The sequence below is a fragment of the Trichechus manatus genome, unplaced genomic scaffold, assembly GCF_000243295.1.
Source record: "Trichechus manatus latirostris isolate Lorelei unplaced genomic scaffold, TriManLat1.0 scaffold00203, whole genome shotgun sequence".
NCBI classification, from domain to species: Eukaryota; Metazoa; Chordata; class Mammalia; order Sirenia; family Trichechidae; genus Trichechus; species Trichechus manatus.
Genome location: NW_004444139.1, coordinates 4,118,224 through 4,138,776, shown reverse-complemented (window position 1 = coordinate 4,138,776; position 20,553 = coordinate 4,118,224).

The window sequence follows — 20,553 nt, the reverse complement described above, 5'->3', positions numbered from 1 at the left end:
CCTCAACATAAAGAAAACAAAAATCCTCACAACTGGACCAATAAACAACATCATGATAAATGGAGAAGATTGAAGTTGTCAAGGATTTCATTTTATTTGAATCCACAATTCACACATATGGAAGCAGCAGTCAAGAAATCAAACGACATATTGCATTGGACAAATCTGCTGCAAAAGACCTCTTTAAAGTGTTAAAAAGCAAAGATGTCACCTTGAAGTCTAAGATATGCCTGTCTCTAGTCATTGTGTTTTCAATCGCCTCAGCTAAAGCTAGACAATGAATAAGGAAGAATGAAGAATTGTTGTCTTTGAATTACGGTGTTGGCAAAGACTATTGAATATGCCATGGACTGCCAAAAGAATGAACAGATCTGTCTTGGAAGAAGTACAGCCAGAATGCTCCTTGGAAGCAAGGATGGTGAAACTTCATCTCACATACCTTGGACATGTTATCAGGAAGGATCAGTTCCTGGAAAAAGAAGAGGGTCAGTGAAAAAGATGAAGACCCTCAACAAGATGATTTGACATAGTGGCTGCAACAATGGTCTCAAACATAGCAACTATTGTGAAGATGGAACAGGCCTGGGCAGTGTTTCATTCTATTGTACATAGCGTCGCTATGAGTTTGAGGCAATTTGACAGCATCTAAGAACAACAGCAACAAAATCAGAAAAAAAGAAGTTAAAATTACCTGTATTCGCAGATGATATGACCCTATACATAGAGAACACCAAAGATTTCATGAAAAAAAACTACTGAAACTAATAGAAAGATTGAGCAGAGTAGCAGGATACAAGATCAACATACAAAAATCCATTGGATTCCTATACACCAACAAAGAGAACTTTGAAAAGGAAATCAGGAAAACAATGCCATTTATAATAGCCCCCCAAAACACAAAGTACTCAGGAATAAATCTAACCAGGGATATAAAAGACATATTAAAAGAAAACTACAAAGCACTATTGCAAGAAACCAAAAGAGACCTACATAAATGGAAAGACATGCCATGCTTACAGATAGGAGGACTCGACAGTGTGAAAATGTCAATCCTACTCAAAGCGATCTACAGCTACAATGCTATCCCATTCCAAATACCAACAGCATTCTTTAAAAAGATGGAAAAAGTAATCACTATTTTATAGGGAAAAGAAAGTGGTCCTGAATAAGGGAAGTATTATTGAAGACAAAAGAACAAAATAGGAGTCCTTCACACTACCTGATCTCAGAATCTACTATACAGCCATGGTAGTCAAAACAGCCTGGTAATGGTACAATGACAGACACACAGACAAATGGAACAGCCTTGATAATCCAGATATAAACCCATCCACCTATGGTCCACTGATCTTTGACAAAGGACCAAAGTCCATTAAATGGGGAAAAGACAGTCTTTTCAACAAATGGTGCTGGCAAAGCTAGATGTCTATCTTTAAAAAAATGAAACAGGACCTCACAGCATACACAAAAACTAATTCAATGGATCAAAGACCTAAATATAAAACCTAAAACGATAAAGATAATGGAAGAAAAAATAAGGACAATACTAAGGGCCTGAATATATGGCCTAAATACAATACAAAGCATAACTAACAATGCACTAATACCAGAAGATAAACTACATAACTGGGAGCTCCTGAAAATTAAACACTTACGTTCATCAAAAGAATAAAAAGAGAACCTACAGACAGGGAAAAAATTTTTGGCTATGACATATCCAACAAGTGTCTAATCTCTCAAATTTATAGAATACTTCAACAACAAGAAGACAAATAATCCCATTAAAAAAAAATGGGCAAAGGATATAAACACACACTTCACCAAATAAAACATTCAGGTGGCCAAAAGACACCTGAAGAAATGCTTGAGATCATTAGCCATTAGAGTAACGCAAGTCAAAACTACAATGAGTTACCATTTTACCCCTATCTTGCTGGCATTAATCAAAAAAACAAAAACAAAAAACTGAATATAACAAATGTTTGAGAGGTTGAGGGAAGATTGGAATTCTTATGCATTGCTCATCAGAAAGTAAAATGGTAAAATCACTATGGAAAATGATTTGGCTCCTCCTTAAGAAGCTAGAAACAGAAATACCATATGATCCAGCAATCCTACTCCTAGGAATATATCCTAGAGACATAAGAGCCCTCACATGAGTAGGCATATGCCCACCTATGTTCACTACAGCATTATTCACAATAGTAAAAAGATGGAAACAATCTAAGTGCCCATCAACAGATGAATGGATAAATAATGGTACATACACACGGTGGAATACTACGCGATGATAAAGAACAATGATGAATCTGTGAAACGTCTCACAAGATGGATGAATCTGGAGGGCATTATGCTGAGTGAAGTAAGTTAGTTGCATAAGGAAAAATATTGTATGAGACCACTATTATAATGATAAATCCTCAAAACATCTTACATCATGGATGAATCTGGAGGGCATGTAACAGTTTCCCTTACTGGGACTCACTATATATTTGCCTTTTTTTTAAATACTTTTTAAAAAATTTATTTTTGATTAGTTTTAGATTTTTACAGAAGTCTCCAGGATAGTAAATCCTTTCCACATTGCATTTAATCATTGTGTCTCGTTAGGCTCCTCTAAACAATGATAATTTCTCAGATTTTCCTGGTTTTGGATGACATTGAGAATTTTGAAGATTTTTTTGTAGAATACTCCTCAAGTTTGGTCTTTGTGATGTTTTTCTCATATTCAGACTGAGGATGAAGACCAGAAAGGTGAAATTCCATTTTAATCACATTATATTAAAGGCACATGCTCTAAACATGACTAATCACGGTTTAAGGTAGTGTCAGGCTTCTCTACAGTGAAGTTGCTCTGTTCTCTTTGGAAGAAAGTCTCTATGCACAGTTAAAGGGATGAAAGTTATGCTCCATTCCTTGAGAAGGAAGAATCTATACAAAATGTTGGGAATTCCTCTGTAGGGGAGATTTATCTGTTCTCTCCCAAATTAATTAATTTATTTAGTCATGTATTTCTATTATTATGGGCTCATGGGTATTCATTTTATGTTGTTTTTGATAGTCACCATTGCATGGATTCTGACTCGTAGCGACTCTGTGTACAACAGAACAAAATGTTGCCCAGTCCTGCACCAACCTCACAGTCATTGCTATGTTTGAGCCCGTTGTTGCAGCTACTATGTCGATCCATCTCGTTGAGGATCTCCCACTTTTTCTCTGATCTTCGACTTTACCAAGCATGATGTTCTTCCCCAGCGTTTGGTCTCTCCTGATGATGTGCACAAAGTAATCAAGACAAAGGCTGACCATTCTCGCTTCTAAGGAGCATTCTGTCTATACATCCTCTAGGATAGATTTGTTCATTCTTTTGGAAGTTCATGGTATATTCAGTATTGTTCACCAACACCACAATTCTAAGGCATTAATTCTTCTTTGGTCTTCCACTTCTTATTCTCTAGCTTTTGCATATAAGGCTATGGAGAAACCATAGCTTGGGTCAGGTACACCTTAGCCATCAAAGTCACATCTTTGCTTTTTAACACTTTAAAGGGGTCTTTTCCAGCATACTTCTCACTGTAGTAAGTCAGTTGATTTCATGACTACTGCTCCCATGGGTATTAATTGTTGATCCAAGAAGAACGAAATCCTTGACAACTTCAATTTCTTAGCCATTTATCATTATGTTGTTTATTGGTCCAGTTGAAAGGATTTTCATTTTCTTTATGTTCAGATGAAATGCATATTGAAGGTTGTAGTCTTTTACCTTTATCTATAAGTGCTTCAAATTGTCTTCACTTTCAGCAAGCAAGGCTGTGTCATCTGCGTATCTCTGGTTGTTTATGAGTCTTCCTCCAATCCTGATGCTGATTTTTTTCATAAAGCCCAGCTTCTCAGAATATTTGTTCAGCATACAGATTGAAGAAGTGTGGTGAAAAGATACAATCCTGACACACACATTTCCTGACTTTAAACCCCACGCTATCCCCTTGTTCTGTTCAAACAACTGCCTCTTGATCTATGTCCAGGTTCCACCTGAGCACAATGAAGTGTTCTGGAATGCCCACCCTTTGCAACATTATCCATAATTAGTTATGATCCACAGAGTGGAATGCCTTCACGTAGTTGATAAAACACAGGCAAACATCTTTCTGGTATTCTGTGCTTTCAGCCAAGATCCATCTGACATAGATGATATCTGTCATTCCACATTCTCTTCTGAATCTGGCTTGAACTTGTGGCAGCTCTCTGTCCATGTCCAACCGTACCTTTTTTTGAATTATCTTTATCAAAATTTTACACCTGGGCTATAATCCAGTATCAGGCTATTTATTCTGTTCCTCAAATTGGTCATTGGAAGCTCTGCCAGTTGACTTCAGTGTACCTTTGATTGGCATCATTTTGTTTGTTTGTTTTTGCTTTAGCGTTTCCTTATTTTCTGACCCTAAAAATAGCTCCAGACTCATCTTGCATATTCTTTGCCACAGTCCTAGAATCAGCTATTTTTCCAAGAAGCTTGATTCCTTTTATTCGGGGTTTTATTAGGAACCAAGATCTGGGCACTGGGAGGGTTTGTTGTTACTTGGGTGCCATTGTTTCTAGGCCCCCTTATGAATACATATTACCATCAACTTAAATCTGACTCATGGTGATCCCATGTGTTACAGAGTAGAACTGCTCCATAGGGTTTTCTTGGCTGTAATCTTTACAAATCAGGTCAACAGGCCTTTCTTTCATGGTGCCATGGAAGTAGGTGGGTTCAAAGCACCAACCTTTAGGTTAGTAGTCAAGTGCAAATTATTTGTTTCATCCAGGGACCTCTCTTTATGAATGTAACTATGAAATATAGAAAAGTATATGTGTATCGTAGCTCATGTATAAAGACCTATCTATAACATAATTGTGCACGCACACACGCTTACACAGACACACACATACATACACATATATATATGCATCCATGTCTATAGTGAGCTAAACTTGAGTTGATATGAATGTTTCCAACTCTAATCCGGTATCACAGGGTTCATTCTAGCCTTCTTCCCTTACTTATCTGTAACCTCTGACTCTCATAATAAGAAATCTGATTTATGTCATCTACCATCCATTTGGAAACTACGGTGGGGTAGTGGTTAAGTGCTATGGCTGCTAACCAAAAAGTTAGTAGTTCGAATCCACTAAGTGCTGCTTGGAAACTCTATGGGGTATTTCTATTCTGTCCTATAGGGTCACTACGTGTCAGAATCGACTCGACAGCAATGGTTTTTTCTGTTATTGTTGTTACCATCTATTTACTTGTCCAATCCCAGTATATGCGCATAGTGGCTTCAGAATCATGAACCCATAGTCTCATGGAAAACAACTTTACCAATTACAGTACTGCAACTATGTACATTTTCCCTGTGGTACTTTGGTGCACACTATGCATCAATCTCACTCATTGTAAATTCCTACATATATTTTTCAAGCCCTACAAAAAACTTGTATGTTTTCTAGGAAACTTTACACTTATAGTCAATAGCATATGGCATTTTATATTTGGCTAGCTAAAGTCTCTGCTCCCACTCAACTGGCTTCAATTTTAACTGTTAATTAGTAAAACATATTTCAAGACTCTGCTTGAGAAGACGAGGCCTATCGATTTAGATGTTGGTAGGTATCTCCAAAACACAGCTTTTGAAAACCAACTAATCTCTGCGGTTCAATGCATGTTTTCAGTCTGGAACATGTGCTTGGTCTTAATCCCATCCTCATGGATGAAATACCTAAAAGGAAGCAAAAATAATTTTACTAGAGCTATAAAAGTGCTATTCATTTATCCAGCTCCCTTAACAGCATTTTGTTTTCCCCACAAGAGTGGTAAATGTGTTGTAAGTGACTTGAAAGCTGAGGGGTAAGGAACTCATAGTAAGCAAGTTCGGTCCACAATGTGTCTTCACACTCCTCTCTTACCATGACCCTCCCTTCTTGGACACAAGACCAAAAATGCATATTCTTTAGAAATGTCTTCATGTGGAACAAATGAGGCAGAAAGCATCAAATTTATATGAAATAAGTAATCCATTGAACAATGATGTAATGAGGCTGGACTTCCAAGTTATATCAACCCAAATTAAAATCCTATCTCTAGTCCTTGTAAATTGTGGGACTTTGGTCAAAGCTTACAAGTTTTCATGTAACTAGGAAAGTTGATGTCTAGCTACAGGCTTCTCACAATAAATAAATAAAAAGGTATGGATAAATATGTGAACACAGAACTTATAGTAGGTACTCAATATTAGCAGTTACTTTAATTTTTAATGTTAGTTGTAACAATAATAACAGTAATAGTAATAATTCAATACAGACAAGGAATAAAACCTGCAAACTGAACCAAAGACCAAATGCCATATGAAATTGTAGGATATGAAATCTTGGTTCCATTGATTTAATGTTAATTCAACAAAACTGTATTGAACCTCCATGTTCAGAATTCATTTTTGTTTTCAGAGCTACAAAAAAGTTATGTTTGGAGGATAGGATTCAGCACCTGGGGCACTTTAGGGAAAGCAGTCCTGTCTGGGACACTGCAATGAGAGGGAATCAGGAGCATCGTGAGCAGGCTGGATTTTTGGGATTGGTGGAGCCCCCTTATAAACAGAGGGAAGCAGAAAGAGAAGATGAAGTTGCACCAAAGATAAGCTACCTGGTTTTTCCAGGCTTAGATTAACCTGAAAATACTGATGTATGATGGAGATGAAATCAGAAGAATGGAGATGTAAGATACTAAACTATAAATTTAAAAAATAATAATAATAATTTCATCCATGGAGCTTCAGGAGGAAAAAATGTCCTTAGGAACTCGATCTTCACCTTTTTCCTCATATGCTTATCATCATATGGCTTTAGTTTGTCACAGAATTACTCAAAAATATTCCTTTGTTTTACTTACCTAGGCACAGTGTTGTAAGTATTATATGCATATTGCTGTTTTACATTTTAGAGGTTAGGAAAGTAAAATTGGACAGGCTAATTAATTCTGCAATTTTAACCTCACTTTGTTTGACTCCAAGTCTTTGATTTTTCTATATAGTCTCAGTTAGAGAACATTGAGAAAGTTGGTCTTTCTTTTAAGTAAGTTACTTAATTTGTGTCCAAATTTGCTAAATCCCTGGCACTCACTTGGCCCTCCAGATAGCTCTGGGGAGTCATGAGATGCCCCTCCACCCTCCCCACCCCTGCCTAAATCTCACAGGTGAACCACTCCCCTTGGCAAGCAAAACATGTCCATCTGCTGCACATGGGGAGGGAGGGAAGAAGGGCCCATATCTGCAGTCAGACTGCACCCCTGGGGGCCACAAGGCAGTCATTTCTTCTATGTAAAACCCAGAGCAAGCCTTCTGTATGCACAAGCACACCACAAGGAACAAGGATGAGATAACAGTCTTAGAAACATCAGAAGTGTTTCCCATTGTACCTGGGAATCCTTCATCAGCAGTAGAAGTAGACGGCTTGCCCTGAAGATTTTGACGTGTCTCAAGAAGGTAATCAATGGAGACTAGAAAATTATGGATTGTTCAGATAATAAAAGAGATAGGCAAGAAGTATTTCTGAAAACAAGCATGACTATTTTAGGGAGGTTCATGACCTGAAAGTATTGAGAACATAGGATAAATGACAGGAAATTGTAGATGAAAAGATGTAGTTTAGAGCAAAAGGAAGAGAATATCTGAATTGTAAAGGGACTGAAATAGGCAAACATACAGAGACCAAAGTTTATTGGTGATTACTAGGGACCGGTAGGATAGAGAGGGAAAAAATGGGACTCACTACTTATGGGATATTGTGCTTCTGTTAAAGGTGATAGGAAAACTTGGAAATGACAAAGGTAATGGTGGAACAACATGATAAACATAACTAATGTCACTAAATTATACATGTGAAGAATGTGGAAAAGGCAAGCAATTTGTTACATATATATTTACCACCCCTACGCTTCTGTCAGTTTGTCATACTGTGGGGGCTTGCGTGTTGCTGTGATGCTGGAAGCTATGCCACCAGTACTCAGACACCAGCAGGGTCACCCATGGCAGATAGGTTTCAGCTGAGCTTCCAGACTAAGACAGACTAGGAAGAAAGACCTAGCTGTCTGCTTCTGAAAAGAATTGGCCAGTGAAAACCTTATGAATAGCAGTGAAACATTGATATTGTGTCGGAAGATAAGCCCCTCAGGTTAGAAGGCACTCACAATAAGAGTGGGGAAGAGCTGCCTCCTCAGAGTAGCGTCTAACTTGATATGGATGGAATCAACCTTTTGGGACCTTCATTTGCTGATATGGCACAACTCAAAATGAGAAGAAAGAGCTGCAAACATCCATTAATAATCAGAACATGGAATGTACAAAGTATGAATCTAGAAAAATTGGAAATTGTCAAAAATGAAATGGAACTCATAAACATCAATATCCTAGGCATTAGTGAGCTGAAATGGACTGGAATTGGCCGTTTTGAATCAGACAATTATATGGTCTACTATGCTGGGAATGACAACTTGAAGAGGAATGACATTGCATTCATGGTCATAAAGAACATTTCAAGATCTATCCTGAAGTACAACACTGTGTCAGTGATAGGATAATAACCATATGCCTAAAAAGAAGACCAGTAAACACGACTATTATTCAAATTTATGCACCAACCACTAAGGCCAAAGAGGAAGAAATTGAAGATTTTTATCAACTTATGCAGTCTGAAATTGATCAAACATGCAATCAGGATGCATTGATAATTACTGGTGATTGGAATGTGAAAGTTGGACATAAAGAAGAAGGATTAGTAGTTGGAAAATACGGCCTTGGTGATAGAAATGATGCCAGAGATCGCATGATAGAATTTTGCAAGATCAACGACTTCTTCATTGCAAATACCTTTTTCACCTACATAAATGGCAACTATACACGTGGAGCTCACCAGATGAAATACACAGGAATCAAATCAACTAAATCTGTGTAAAGAAACAATGGAAAAGCTCAATATCATCAGTCAGAACAAGGCTGGGGGCCAACTGTGGAACAAACCATCAATGGCTCATGTGCAAGTTCAAGCTGAAACTGAAGAAAATTAGAACAAGTTGACAAGAGTCAAAATACGACCTTGAGTACATCCCACCTGAATTTAGAGACCATCTCAAGAATCGATTTGATGTGTTAAAAACATTAATGACCGAAGACTAGACAAGTTGTGAAATGACATCAAGGACATCATACATGAAGAAAGCAAGAGGTCATTAAAAAGACAGGAAAGGAAGAAAAGACCAAAATGGGTGTTAGAAGAGACTCAGAAACTTGCTCTTGAATGCTGACAAACTAAAGGGAAAGGAAGAAATGATGAAGTAAAAGACCTGAACAGAAGATTTCAAAGGTGGTTCGAGAAGACAAAGTAAAGTATTATAATGAAATGTGCAAAGACCTGAAGTTTGAAAACCAAAAGAAGAGAACACCCTCAACATTCCTTAAACTGAAAGAAGTGAAGAAAAAATTCAAGCCTCGAGTTGCAATATTGAAGGATTTAACGGGCAACATATTAAACTATGCAGGAAGCATCAAAAGAAGATGGAAGGAATACACAAAGTCACTATACCAAAAAGAATTGTTGACATTCAACCATTTCAGAAGGTAGCATATGATCAGTAACCGATGGTACTGAAGGAAGAAACCCAAGCCGCACTGAAGAAAATGGTGAAAAACAAGAATACAGGATTGACAGTATAACAATTGAGATGTTTCAACAAATGGATGCAGCACTGGAAGTGTTCACTTATCTATGACAAGAAATTCGGAAGACAGCTACCTAGCCAGCCGACTGGAAAAGATCCATATTTATGCCTATTCCCAAAAAAGGTGATCTAGCAGAATGTGGAAGTTATTAAACAATATCATTAATATCACACGCAAGTAAAATTTTGCTAGTAATCCTTCAAAAGTGGTTGTAGCAATATATCGATAAGGAACTGCCAGAAATTCAAGCAGAATTCAGAAGAGGATGTGGAACCATTGATCTCATTGCTGATGTCAGATGTATCTTGGCTGAAAGCAGATAATATCAGAAAGAGATTTACCTGTATTTTATTGACTATGCAAAGGTATTCGACGGTGTGGATCTTAACAAATTATGGATAACATTTCAAAGAATGGGAATTCCAGAACACTTAATTGTGCTCCTGAGGAGACTCTACATAGATCAAGAGGCCGTTGTTCGAACAGAATATGGGGCTACTGCATGGTTTCAAGTTAGGAAAGGTGTGCATCAGGGTTGTATCCTTTCACCATACTTATTCAATCTTTATGCTGAGCAAATAATACAAGAAGCTGGACTATATGAGGAAGAACGGGGCATCAGGATTGGAGGAAGATTCGATAACAACCTGCATTATGCAGATGACACATACTTGCTTACTGAAAGTGAAGAGGACTTGGAGTACTTACTGATGAAGACCAAAGACCACAGCCTTCAGTATGGATTACGTCACAACATAAAGAAAACAAAAATCCTCACAACTGGACTATTAAGCAATATCATGATAAGCAGAGAGAAGATTGAAGTTGTCAAGGATTTCATTTTACTTGGATCCACAATCAACACCCATGGAAGCAGCAATCAAGAAATTGAAAGATGCATTGCATTGGTCAAATCTTCTGCAAAAGACCTCTTTGAAGTGTTGGAAAGGAAAGATGTCACCTTGAAGACTAAGGTACACCTGACCCAAGCCATGGTGTTTTCAATTGCCTCCTATGAATGCAAGAGCTGGAGAAATAAGGAAGACTGAAGAAGAATTGTGGTGTTGGTGAAGAATATTTAAGATACCACGGACTACCAAAAGAATGAACAAAGCTGTCTTGGAAGAAGTACAGCCAGAATGCTCCTTAAAAGCAAGGATTGCGAGACTTCATCTCACATACTTTGGACATGTTATTGGGGAGATCAGTCCCTGTTGAAGGACATCATGTTTGGTAAACAGAGGGTCAGCACAAAAGAGGAAGACCCTCAATGCAATGGATTGACACATGGCTGCATCAATGGGCTCAAGCATAACAATTATGGTGAAGGTGGCGCAGGACTGGGCAGTGTTTTGTTCTGTTGTACATGGGGTTGTTACGAGTCGGAACCAACTTGACATTGCATAACAACAATAACATATGTACCACAATTTAAAAAAATACACGGAGTATGCAGTGATGTTTGGGACTGTGACTAGGAAAGCCAATTAAAATTTTACAATTAGAAAGGTTATATGCACACTCGCTTAAAACAGAAAAAATACCTTGATAAATACAATGATGCTGACGCTCTATGACTTTATAAACAAAAATACAAAATAAAATAAAATAAAGGACAATGTCATTGTGCCCTATGTGGTGTCTTTATTAATGCAGACATTGTTTGGTGTTGGGTGGATTTGGATTCAAAACGAGAAAAGATTCTTCATAAATAAATCGGGGCTTCACATCTTTCTATGCTTTCATCTTTACCACTGCTTTAGAAAGTATTTTAAAAATGTAGCCAGCAATTAATTATTACAATAAATAACAAACTGCCTGATGACTTCTTTACATCAGATGAAACTAGCTTTGCTACTATTTTTTCATGGCCTCTTGTAGATGTCACAGAACCTCATATATATCCTTGTGCTTTGCATAGTACTTGTGTAGTATCTGATACATAGCATACAAGCAAAAATGGGTTGCTCAAGTTCCTTTAAACTTACAAGGATTCACCCTGAAGAAGGTGGTATTAGAATTAGGGAGGTCTAGGATTTGGCAGGTCTGCTCTGCCCTTTACCTTGCCTTGGAAAATTTATTTAACTTACTTGTGTAAATTTTTAAATCTGTAAGTGGGACTAATCGTATTTATTCGGATAAATTGATTTAAAGATTAGACATGTATATGAGCATCTGTCACAATGTGTGGCACATAATAGCTGATTTTAAAAAAAGGTAATTACTATTATCATACTTTAGTGTGTGACTATCCCCAGATTACAGTTATATCTGTATACTACAGTAAATTTTTTTTCATATTAATTTATCAGGTATATTATAGTAGAATTAAGAATTTCAGGTTAAATTTCAACCTAAATATCAGTTTTCAAATAATCTTACATCACTACCATGAACAGAAAACCCGTATCACTTTATCTGCTAGAAATAGTTTCCATATACTCATTAATGAATTAGGAAAAATTGTGAATAATTAAATATAGTGATGATTATTAGACTATAAATAAGTAAACAAAAACTTCATTCCATGAGCTTCTGGGGAAAATCCTGCCCTAGGGAAATTAACCTTCATCTTTTTTTCCATATACTTATCATCACATGGTTTCAGGTTGCAACAGAATTAGTCTAAAAGCTCTGTTTTGCTTACCTACATCCCAGATGATTCCAGAACCTTAGGCATGTTGCAGAATAAGATGAGCATGACTTTCACCATCAACAAATCTGGATCTGAATTCTCATTCATTCCCTTATATCTATGTGAACTTGGATAAATTATGTAGATTTAGATTCCACTGGGAAAAGAAAAATGGAAAAATGAAAAATCTTTAACCCTAGGGAGAAAAAGGAAATTAAACAATGAAATATAACAATAGCATATTACTTATCTCAATGAAGAATATTTACATGAATGAATAATATATACAAAGAATATTTTATTTATTTAAAAATGGTGGTAAAATTTTTTTTTTTTGGAAAATAGAGGTGGAAAAGTAGAAGAGTTTATATAAGAAAAAAATTATCTGCCATAATAGAGATCCAATAACTACATCTATAATTTATAAATTAGGGACCACAGTATAAAAACCATAATATAAATAGTAAAAAACACTATTTAGAAACACCTTTGAAAATAATAGATGAAATAGCACAAGATTTAATCTTGATTACTTCTGAGGAATGGAAGGGTGGGATGAGACTGAGCAGGGAACAATGGACTTTAACACGTCTTTTTTAGTAATAGTGCATTTTGATGAATATACTTTGACTTTGTTAAAATAAAAATTCATTTCAGAATAGGATTCAGAGGTAATAGGTGAGTTGATTGTAAACAGGCACACAGCCTTTGTTGTTAGCTGTCATCAAGTTTATTCCAACTCATGGCAACCCCGTGTGTGCAGAGTACAACTGCTTCATAGGGTTTTCATGGCTGAGGCTTTTTGAAAGCAGATCACCAGGCCTGTCTTCCAAGGTGCCTTTGATTCGGTTTACACTGCCAACCTTTTGGCTAGTAGTTGAGTGCCTAACCATTTGTGCCACCTTGGGACCCCTATATATATAAAACCACGGCTGGTGGCACAAATTCTTTGTGCTTGTCTAATAACTGAAAGTTTCGCAGTTTGAACCAACCCAGCAGCGCAATGAAAGAAAGCCCTGGTGATCTGCTTCCATAAAGATCACAGACAAGAAAACCCTATGGATCAACTCTTCTGTACAACACATAGGGTTACCATGAGTCGAAATCAACTCAACAACAGTGAGCTTATATATGTATACTTATACGTATATACACATGTATGTGTATATGTATGTATATTTATATATGTATATGTATGTATACACACACACACACATATATATAGTCCCATTTTACTAATCTATATAAGGGTAGCTCAGTCAATGTATTGCCTTTAATGGGATATGCATCACAAATGAAGAAAGATGCAATAGAGTTGAGATTCTGCATAAAGAAGCAATTTTGGGGCCTATTATTGAATCTAAGTTGGATTGGAAGGGAAATGATAACACAAAACAGGTGATAGCAGTGAAAAAGCAGTTGAATCATTCCAGTGGATGCCCCCAATATGGCTGAAACTTATTGGAGATGAGAGAAAATTGTAAGTGAATTTTAAAGATAGGAAGCAACATTCAGAGAGCAAGGTAACTGAAATCAAAGTTTCAGAGGAGGAGAAGCAGACTTGAGGAGGGTGAACACCTGAAAAGTCAGAGTATTAGACAGAAATACATGGATGTCAAAGTTGTAAGAAATGAGGTTAATAAAGTTTATAGAAAATAATACCAAAAGTGAGATTCTGGAATTTTTTGAGAATAAAGGAAAGTTACTGAAATATCTGTAGCATACAAAGGCGAACAGCCATTCGTGGTCACCTGATGGTACATCAGAGGAATTAGTTCTTTAAAAGAAAAATGAAAAGAAACTTCTAGAAGAAAAAATGAAGTTTGGCATTTAATGAACATGGGAGTAATAAATAAGGTAGTTTATATAAAGCGCCTGACATACCAAAACCCATTGCCATCGAGTTGATTCCTACTCATAGCAACCCTCTAGGACAGAGTAGAACTGTCCCGTAGGGTTTCCAAAGAGCGGCTGGTGGATTAGAACTGTGACCTTTTGCTTAGCAGCCAACCTTTTAATCACTGTACCACTAGAGCTCCTGGCATACAGAAAACTTAAAATAAGCATCAGTTTATTTCCCCTTAAAGGTTAATTTTAAAATATGCAAAATGAACCCCCACATACACTTGTCAAGTTGAACACCTTCACAAATTGGGCAGCTTTGAAGACCCAATGTATGTTTTTTTGTGAAAAGAATCAGAGGATAATGCAGGTTTATATTTTCTGGACCCTAAGTAGGGGAAATATCACAATACGACCAGTTCCTCTGCACAGCTCCCATGAATGCTATGGGTTTTCAGCATCTGCTCCACATCTCAATACAGCATGTTAAATGCTTTTCAAATACTCTGAAAACTCTGGGATCTCAGCCTGGGCAAGATTCTTCTCTAGTGATCCATCAGGGCTGTGTTGCCTCCTGTGCCTCAATGCAGAACTGTTGCTCTTAGGTGAATGTGAAGGTTTGGGGCCTTGCTCATGTTACCCCCAGTTAGGAAGGCTGCACTCTATTTTTGGCTCCCTTTAGTTTTGAAAGGGGTCCTGGTGGTGCAGTGATTAAGCACTGGCTGCTAATCAAAAGGTTGGTACTTTGAATCCACAGCCACTCCTTGGAAACCTTATGGGGCCGTTCTACTCTGTCCTATGGGATCACTATGAGCCGGAACGTACTTGACAGCAACCCGTTGGAGTTTTGTTCTTGATTTTTTAGTTTGGAAAAGAAACCCACATTAAGGGCAAATAACTGAGACTACAAACAGAAATTCCCTCAAGCATCACAGGGAACAAATTATACTAGGTGCATAAAAAATTCAGCATTGGGCCTTAAGGGTTTAAATTTGAACAGTTGGAATCACTGGAGAGTCAAAAAAAACAAAAAAGAGAAAGAAAATAATAATGATATAATGATGCAATTTGGGATTGAAACAAATCTTGTAGGAACCAAAATATATCATGTTTTTAAAAAATTCTACTTAGAAATTCAGGTCATGAAAGTAATAAAAATACTTAAGCAAAACAATGTTTGACAGTAATAACAGCTTTCGACTTCCTTCGGCAGCCAAGGGTGCGTTCTGGTGTAACCACCTTGTGTTCAGAAATTTCCTTCTCTCACACCTGTTGTCCCTCCTGCCTCCTCCCAGATATCCAGTTCTCTTGAATCAGCCTGAAATAGCATTGACACTAAAAGCACAAGGCAGGGAGTTCATTTTCATTTTGCTATAGGGTAATTTTCCACAGGGGGTAGACTTCCATTTTATTGAAGAAGTCATTGCACAAGAGGAGGTATCTCTTAGTTCTCAATGCTTTTCTTCATTTGCAAGATTCTAATAAGAGCAAAGTTTTTGTTTGTTTGCTTGTTTGTTTTTTCTTTTTTCGCTCAGTGTCATCCATTAAATTGTGTGTGTGTTTGTATATGTGTATGCATATAAGCGTGTGGGTTTGCATGTGTTTTTCACTCAGTCTGATACCCAGGCAGAGCAGCCATCCCTTCTGAAAAAATAACCTCAGGGTTGTATTGTGAGGGGTCTAATCGCTTGGATTGAATTGTGTGCTTCCAAAATATGTGTTGGAATCATAACCACTGTGCCTGTGGATATAATCCCATTTGGGAATAGGGTTTTCTTTGTTATGTTAATGAAGCCAGATCAGTGTGAGTGTGTCCTAAACCTAATCACTTTTAGTGTATGAAGAGCAGCATAGACACAAGACACATACAAGCACAAACAGGGTAATATGGGTGCCACATGAAGGAAAGATCGCCAAGGAACTGAGAAATGCTGGGGCTAATGAAGTTGACACAAAGATTTTTGCCTAGGGCTGACAGAGAGAGAGAGAGAGTCTTCTCCTATATTTGGTGCCCTGAATTTGAATTTCTTGAGTCGGAATCGACTCGACAGCGGTGGATTTGGTTTTGGGTATACTGTGAGAAAATAAATTTCTGTTCTTTAAAGCAAACCACTTGTAGTATTTTTTGTTACAGCAGCACTAAGAAATGAAGACAGCATTGCATTAAGGACTGTTCTTATGTGGCATGATGGTTTTCTCTGCTCCCTCACTTCTTGTGCTTCTCCTAGTTCTCATTCTTAGTGGAGAAAGGTTTTGTCTTTGCTGTTGTTGTTTTAGCAAAATAATGCATCAAAGTTTTTCTATGGAAATTGAGTAATACTTAAAAGAGTGAGATTCCTTCTGGTGAAATTCCTTTTTCCTAAAAGGGTTCACCTATAAAGAATGTGAAGATTGAGGAAAAACAGTATTTGCAAGTGTTGCTTCAGAAAGTTGTTATGAGAAACAAAACTTTGTAGCTCAAGCAGGAACCCTGGTTAGTTGGGGAAGTCAGGAGCAGGAAAATAGCAAGGAGAGAAAGGAACACTTCAGGTCCCCATGCAGGGCAGCCCCAGCCCCAAATGAGGTCCTGCATGCAGTTTTGAGGAAATCCTTCTATTATCGTTTACATTTCCAGCCCCATCCTAATCAGATGCAAATAAGCTTGAGTTATTTCTTATAATATTTCCAGCCTTTCTTGTTCTTCATTTGCTTCTGGCAAAACACGTGTAAAGTAGGTATTATTATTCCCATTTACTGATGAAGAAACAGAGGTAGAAGGCAGCCCAGGATAAACAGCAACCAATAGGCAGATCTAGGCTTACAGATAAACATATCTCATAGTAGGCCCTTTCTATGGCATCAGTTAATCTTTGGGAAGAAAAATAAATAAATAAAACCACTACTACCACCATTGCCTCCACAATAACAACAGAAATCCTTATCAATCTACTTACTGAATATTGAGATGCAAATATGAGAATTGGAGGGAGGGGCTTGAAGGGACTTTCACTTCTCACCTAAAGATTTAATTCAAAAGTATAAAGGGCTAGGAGAAGATTAGAATATTAGAAAGATGCCATATCCAAATAACAAGGATTTAGATAGAGAGGATGAAATTTGGTCAGGGTCAGAACAAATAGATGTTCTGCATTAAAATTCAGGAAGGTGAGGAAGGGAGGTCATCGGGGCAAACAAAAATCCACCAGGAGAGATCCTTCCTGAGAGGGAGATGTTCTACTGAGGGAAGACAGTAAAGGCTTTGCGTACTTGACCACAGCTTAAGAAGATAAGCTGCTTTGACATTACCAGACTCACTCCTGGAAGAAACACTTCTCCTATCCACCCACAAACAGTAGAAATAGAGAACTCTGATGTGAGTCCATTGTCAAGAGACCAGGGGTGCCTCAAGAAAGGGAGGGGAAAGTGCTTTGTCCTACTTGATAAAGCAGAATATTCGAGATATAATTTCTTCAATTTCTCAACTTAGGGAAAAAATGTTGGTCTCCAATTTACTATGTGACCTTAATCAAGTTACTGTCTTTCAATTGCATTGCTTTATCTGTAAGAGCAAGAAGTTAATTATACTCATTTACACTTTGGTTGTGAGGATTTGTTGAAATGTGTGTGATGCTTCCAATACGATTAAGAGATATTCACAACTTGGTACTGATGATTAATGAAGATAATGCCAATGATGTTGATGATGTTAGTGAGAATGACACAGTCTCAACCAAGGGTTTGATGGCAATGAGGAAAGAAACCATGCTCAAGATGCTCCAATAATGATAAGCTTAATATTAGTTGATTTGACAGGAACCATAGATGCTGGTGGTAAATGATGGTGCAGAGGAGAGTTGTTGTTATGTTTTAAATTATCCAACCAAATCACCACAAGGAGAACATTCTTTTTTTAATTTCAATATCATTTACCTAGGTGCTCTAAAGAAGCCTCACTACATATTTTTTTTGGTTCTCCAGAGCATCTCTACTTTGTAGTTGTACAAAAAAAGATTAGTCTATGTATCAAAAGGCAATGACTGAAAAGGAAATTAAGAAAACAATTCCATTTACAATAGCATCTAAAAGAATGAAATAACTACAAACATTTAATCAAGAATATGAAAAATTTATCCATTGAAACCTATAAAACATTACTAACATCCTATATTCATGGACTGGAAGACTTAATACTGTTAAGATGCCAATACTATCCAAAACAATTTATTGATTCAATGCAATTTTCATCAAAATTTTTATTTTAAAGAAATAAAAACTCCAATCTTCTAATTTATATGAAACAGTAATGGGCCCTGGATAGCCAAAGCAATCTAGAAAAAGAAGAACAGAGTAAGAGGACGCTCACTTCCTGATCTCAAAGCATATTATAAAAAAAAACATTAATCTTAACAATCTTATATTGGTATAATGACAGACATATAGACCAATTGAATAGAATAGAGAGTACAGAAATAATTCCATACATCTATGGTGAACTGCTTTTCAACAAAAGGTGCTAAGTCCATTCAGTGGGGAAAGAATAGTCTCTTTAATAAATGGCACTGGGACAACTGGATTTCCATACGCAAAATGATAAAGCTGGACCTATACCTCACACCATAAGTGAAAATTAACTCAAAATGGATTATGGCCCTAACTGTGAGAACTAAAACCATAAAACTCTTAGAAGAAATCATAGGGGTAATGCTTTAGGACCAAGTTTTTAACATGGATTCTTAGGTACAACACCAAAAGCATGAGCAGCAAAAGGAAAAATAAATAAATTGCACTTCATCAAAATTAAAAACTTTTGTGCATCAAATGACTATATCGACGAAGTGAAGAGACAACCTACAGACTGAGGGAAAATTCTGGTGAACCACAGAACTGATAAGGGTTTAATATCCAGAATATACAAAGAACTCCCACAAATTAAGAAAGAGACAAACGACACAATCAAACAATGGGTAAAGGATTTGAATAGACATTTCACCAAAGAGGAAATACAAATGACCAACAAGAAAATTAGAAGATGTTGGACAACATTAGTCATTTGGGAGATTCAAAACCACAATGAGATGCCACTTCACCCCTACTAGAATGGCTATAATAAAAAATTATTAAAAAGGAAAATAATAGATGTTGTCAAGGGTATTGAGAAAATGAAACCCTCACCCATTGCTGGTGGCAATGCAAAATGGTAGAGCTGATGTGAGAGCTGATGTGGAAAACAGCTTAGCGGTTCTCAAAAAGTTATTCATAGAACTACAATATGATCCAGCAATCCCAATTCTAGGTATATACTCAAATGGAATTGAAAGGAGGAACCGAATATTGGACAAGAATGTTCATTACAGCACTATTCAAAAGATAGAAACAACCTAAATGTCCGTCAAGAGATGAATGGATAAACATAACATCATACATACATACAGTGGAATATTACTCAGCCATAAAGAGAAATAAAGTCTTGTACATACTACTACTTGGATTAATTTTGAAACACTATGTTCAGTAAAAGAAGTTAGTCATAAAGGACAAATATTATATGATCCCAGTTACATGAAATAGGCAAATGTATAGAGATTTAAGTTTATTAGTGGTTACGAGGGATGAAAGGGAACAGGAAAGGGAGAGTCTTTGATTAGGGAGCACTGAGTCTCTGTTAATGTTGGCGGAATAATTTGGAAATGAATAGTGTTTATTGTACATGTAAAAATTGTTGAAAGGGCAAATATTATGTTGCATATTTTTACCGTAATAAAACAATAGAAAAAAAAAAGCATCAGTGACAGTCCAGTGTAAGCGCAAAGAACTCTAGGAAGTTAGCAATAAACAGCAATCTGATGAGACTTGGTAATTATCCTTACAGGATGTCCCTGAAAAACTTTGTCTAGATTTACAGTCAATTCATTAAACATGTTAGTTATTCAACCCATTTTGAATAAAGTACTATTTCTCATAACTGAGCACAGATTTTTTAATATTACCTAAAAAGCAATTGTAATTTTTTTTTCTCTTTATGATAGGTGTTTACTAATTCAACAATATAAAAATATTTCTTGAGTGTCTATTATTTGATAGCACTGAGGAAGAAATTGAGATTATAAATATGAACACGCACACGCACACACACATAATTAAACCCACACAGCATAGTTAGTCCCAAAGATTCTTGTAGTTAATGCCAGACAAGTAAAGTACTACTTATATTAAATTCCTACAGCAAGATTAAGAATAGGATGTTGTGAGGTCAGCCAGAAGTGTAAAATTTAAGTAAAAAAAAAAAAAAAAAAAAGTGATATATCAGAAACCAAAGGTAAAGAATGTGTGCTAAAAATGAAACAA